Source organism: Durio zibethinus, chromosome 7 (genome assembly GCF_047325235.1).
Source record: "Durio zibethinus cultivar Kanyao isolate XHJ-2024 chromosome 7, ASM4732523v1, whole genome shotgun sequence".
NCBI lineage: Eukaryota > Viridiplantae > Streptophyta > Magnoliopsida > Malvales > Malvaceae > Durio > Durio zibethinus.
In genome coordinates, this window is record NC_143168.1 from 18201103 (window position 1) to 18207131 (window position 6029).

A 6029-nucleotide genomic window follows, 5' to 3' on the forward strand; every position below is an offset into this window, starting at 1 on the left:
TTATTATTTTAATAAATTCAATGTGTCATAGATTATCATAACTAATTTTAAACATGAGCGATGGATAGATATATAATTATATATATAACTTAATTATATAATATAATTAATAAATTTTATATAAAAATAAAAAATTTCAATGTAAAATAATGAAAAAATAAAAATATTGTAGGTCAATATGTATCTATATAATATAAAAAAATGCTTTGTATATAATTTAAAATAATTTGTATATAGAACTTATAGAATATGTACATAATATTTATAAAATATGTACATCTATGTGTAATTATATATATATATATATACTGAAAATATAAAATATATAAAATATATAAATATATTAATTATTCTATTAATATGGTGAGACTTTTTAACATTGAATATTGAATTATAAGATTAACAAGGTACAATCATGCTTGTATATTTAATTATGTTATATTGAGTTTGAGATATGAATAAATTGTAATCTAAGTAAAATTGATATTTCTTTAGTATAATTTTGTTGGGATAAAATCAAAGTGACACAGCCCTCCATGGTTAATGATAAATCAAATTCTTATGTTGTTGGGATAAATCAGAATTGCAGCAAATTTTGTTGGGATAAATCTAGTTCTTTTTTTTTTTTTTTTACTTTCAAATTTTAGGTATTGATTTTGTTATTTCCTGAAGTAGTGGATTGAATTTACATTTTGAAATGTAACCTGAGCTTGAGATCTGTATAAATGTTAATCTAAGTTAAAGCTGCTAGTTCTTCAGTGTAGCTACTTTCTAAAATTAAGTGATGAAGCTATCAATACTTTCATAGTAATTCATACAAGCAACAAGAGATTGCAAAGAAACAACAATGAAGAGCTGATGTTATGTGCAAACTCCTTGGTTTCAAGAGGAGTGCAGACAACCAAAGAAATAGGAGCATGTGTGAGCTTATTTTGACAGTTTGAAATAAAAATAGAAAAAACTTCTTGTTTGATTGTTTGCTTTTGCTATTATTTTCCCTTATGCAGCTTCAAGTTCTTAGTTCTTGTTGCTTTTGTTTTTGGCAGAACACTGCTTTTCTCACCAAGCATTACTTTTGTATTTTTCATATTTAAATCAAATTCTTACACTAACTTCGAGCTTAACTCAATTAGTTTATGCAATCACCTTTAAGAGCCAATATCCAGCTGGTTTCAAATTCTTAGAGTAATGCTCTGGTATTTCCTAAAGGATGCTTTTAGTTGTGTTTGACAACTAAACTTCTTGATGAATTCAAAGCAATACTACACAGTAATATTATAAACTTCACTAGATTAGTTCATCATGCATTAAACACAAAATTATAAACACAAGAAAAATCAAAGCTTAAGATACAAAGCACCTAATCATCATAACCAAGAACCTGTCCATGATCTGGGCCACAACATCTTTGGACTCCTTCAAGACCTTCAAGGCTCACATGGAAGACCTGTACTTGTTGTTTAGTGCAGTATTTACATTCCTGACAAAATTATCTTGTCGATTCAAGAGATTAGTTCACTCCATCATGTCATCAGGATTGAAAGTAGAATCCTTCAGCTTCTCCATCTGCACAATCTTCCTCACCCTAATGATTGACTGCTCTCTCATCTTCTCAACAAGATTATGAGCTGCTCTCTTTGTATATACCTTAAGCTGGTAAAATATTTCAGAGTGGCGCACTAAAACAGAAATCACCAATTTATCTATGTAGTCCCAAATCTTTTCAGCAAATTCAATTGGCATCACCTCTCTCCCTCACACACACACACACACACACACACTACCTTTTGATACAGTTCATTAGCATGAATTGGAGACCATCAAAGAGCGAGAGACTAAAAGAAGATACATTTACAGTATGTAGTTGTTGCCTCGTCTATCCATTCTCGCAAACCAGCTGAGACACCTATTTTTGCAACCGATCATTCTCCTCCATCAACACCTTGTTCATTGCTGTTAAATTTCCATCACAGTCTGCAACCTTAAAGTCTCTTTTCTTTGCTTCTCTCTACACCTGCACAACTCAATGACAACCTCATAACTAAAATTTTCTAACTAAAAAAAAAAGAAAAAACTAATTATCTAAAAAACACCCAATTTTACTATAGTTTATAACAGCAGCAATAAAGAACAAAAACCAAGATCAAGTTTTCCTACCTACTATTTGGAAACCAAACTTTGATCTAATTAGGGTCAATGTTGGAAAGAATGGGGCATTCCCTTATCAACTGTTGCCTAGGCAAAGAACTTGGCTTTGGGGCACTCAGCATAGACTTGTTCCAAAGCTTCAACTTGCTCAGCTGTGTACCCAACATACTTGCCATCATCAAGATGTTTGTTGATGCTAATGCCACTGCCACTTCTGCTCTCCCTGTGTTGGACCACCGCCATAGCCACTTCTAGCTAAAACACGAATGCAAAACCCAATCTTACCTTATATTTGAAAAAGTGGTCAGACAGAGAAAAAGTGAGCGAAAGAAAGAAGCTGTGAGCAGCGTGGTGAGTGATAAAAGAGCCGAATGTTTTGGAGGATTTATCATGCACAGTAAGTTTGCAATATATCGATTTTAAAATCAGGTTATGAAATATCATAATATTTCATAATATATCATGATAACTTATATAAAAAAAATATAATTTTTTAAAAAATAAGAAAAAAATTAATAGATAAACATTAAAAAAGTATATATAATTTTATTTAATTTATTAATTTAACAAATAAAAATGACATATTTTTTAATTTTAAAATATCAATTCATTTTACGAAATCAAATTATTTAATTTCATTTAATAATATACCGAACGTTTTGGAGGATTTATCATGCACAATAAGTTTGCAATATATCGATTTTAAAATCAAGTTATGAAATATCATAATATTTCATAATAAATCATGATAACTTATATAAAAATAATATAATTTTTTAAAAAATAAGAAAAAAATTAGTAGATAAACATTAAAAAGTATATATAATTTTATTTAATTTATTAATTTAACAAACAAAAATGACATATTTTTTAATTTTAAAATATCAATTCATTTTACAAAATCAAATTATTTAATTTCATTTAATAATATATTTTTATGCTTTTCTTATCATTACATTTACAATTATTAAAAAAAAATTTTGACATAAGACATTTCAAACATATTTTATGTCTAATAATATGACTTTTATAATTATTCTCATCTTTTTACTTTAACAATTTTTTTATAAAAAATCTTTTAATTTAAAAATATCAATTCTTTTACATTGTCAAGTTAGTTATTTGTTTTATTTTAATTTTTTGTTATGCTTGTTCTTACTGTCCTTTTTATTTAGAATTATTATAATTTTTTTATTAAAATATTACGATAATTTCAGTCCATTTTACGTTAAATGATATCAATTTTACAACTATTCTCACTTTTTATGTTAATTTTTTTTATTTAGAATTACTTTTTATTTATAATAATAATTTTTACGTTATTAGTTTAACTATTTACGTTATAATAATATGTTTTTATACTTGTTCTTATCTTTTATAACGTTTAAAATTATAATGACATTTTTTTTTAAGGAGTAACAACATTTATAATACATTTTTATGTCAAATTATATAAATTTTACGATTATTCTAACCTTTTTTACATACACTTATTTTTTGATTGAATTATTTTTTATTTATAATAATAATTTTTTATGTTACCAACTTAATTATTTATATTAAAATAATATTTCTTTTTCGTTTGTTCTTATATTTTATACGTTTAGAATGATTATAACTCTTCTTTAAGGTATTACGGTAGTTTTAACTTATTTTGTGTCAAATAATACTAATTTTATGACTATTATCACTTTTTAATGTTAACACTTTTTTTATTCAAAATTATTTTTATTTATAATAATGATTTTTTTTTATGTTGTCAACTTTATTATTAATGTTACAATAAATTTTTTTATGATTTTTTTACTTTTTATTACGTTTAGAATTATTACAACTTTTTTTAAGGTGTTACGACACTTCTAACCCATCTTAAGCGAAATGATACCAATTTTACAATTATTTTAATCTTTTACACAAACATTTAATTTTTGGCTTAGAATTATTTTATATTTATAATAATTCTTTTATATTGTCAAGTTATTTATTTACTTTACAATAATTTTTTTATATTTGTTATTATCTTTTATTACGTTTAGAATTATCATAACTTTTTCTTACGGTGTTATAACACTTTTAACTTATGTTATAGTAAATTATACCAATTTTATGGTTAGTTTTACTTTTTTACATTACGATACTTTTAATACGTTTGACATTAAATTATATCAATTTTACGATTATTCTTATCTTTTATGTTAACACTTATTTTTTAGTTTAGAATTTTTTATTTATAATAATAATTTTTATATTATCAATTTAATTATTTATGTTATAATAAAATTTTTTACAATTGTTTTAACCTTTTATTATGTTCAAAATCATCATAACTTTTTCTTAAGTATTCCAACACTCAAAAATATTTTACACCAAATTATACTAATTTTGTTATTATTTTCACATTTTTACTTTAACACTTATTTTTTAGTTTAAAATTATTTGTTATTTATAATACTAATTTTTTTACGTTACAAACTTATTATGTTTTAATAATATCTTTTTATGTTTGTTGTAACTTTTCATTATACTTAAAATTATTATAATTTTTGTTAAGATGTAATGATATTTCTAATCATTTTACGTCAAATAATATTAATTTTATGATTATTCTCATTGTTTTACGTTAACTCTTATTTTTTGATTAAAATTATTTTTATTTATAATAATATTTTTTTTACATTACCATCTTAATCACTTACGTTATAATAATATCTTTTTACACTTGTTGCTATCTTTTATTATGTTTAGAATTATCATAAACTTTTTAAAAGTATTACAACGTTTCTAACCATTTTACGTCAAATAATAACAATTTCACAATTAATCTCACCTTTTTTATATTAACACTTATTTTTTTGTTTGGAATTATTATTTACTTCTAATAATTAATTTTTTTGCGTGCCAAAAAGACTATTTACATTACAACAATATTTTTTTATGCTTGTTCATATTTTTTATTACGTTTAAAATTATCATTGTTCTTTATTAGAGTATTACGACATTTCTAATCCAATTTACGCTAAGTGACACCAATTTTATAATTATTCTTATATTTTTATGTTATGACACTTTTAATATACTTTATGTCAAATGATTTCACTTTTATAATTATTTTCATATTTTTACATTAACATTTATTTTTTTGTTTAGAATTATTTTTATTTATGATAATAATTTTTTTATATTGTCAATTTAATTATTTACATTATAATAAAATCTTTTGCATTTGTTTTTACCTTTTATTATATTTATAATTATCATAATTTTTCTTAAAGTATTGTAACACTTCTAATATATTTTACGTCAAATGATACCAATTTTACAATTATTCTCACTTTTTTATTTTAACATTTACTTTTGGTTTAGAATTATTTTTTATTTATAATACTAATTTTTTTACATTATCAATTTATTACATTTTAATAATATCTTTTTCCGTTTGTTGTTTCTTTTCATTACGTTTAAAATTATTATAATTATTTTAAGGTGTAATGATACTTCTAACTATTTTATATTAAATAATATCAATTTTACGATTATTCTCACTATTTTATGTTAACTCTCATTTGCTTATTTAAAATTATTTTTTATTTGTAATAATAATTTTTTTTATATTGCTAACTTAATTATTTATGTTACAATAATAACCTTTTATGATATTTTGTTATTTTTCATTACGTTTAGAATTATCAAAATTCTTTGTTATGATGTTACGATAATTCTAACACATTTTAAGTCAAATAATACTAATTTTATGATTACTTTTACATTTTTATATTACAATACTTCTAATATATTTTACGTCGAATGATATTAATTTTACGATTATTCTCAATGTTAACACTTATTTATTAGTTTATAATTATTTTTTTGGTTTAGGATAA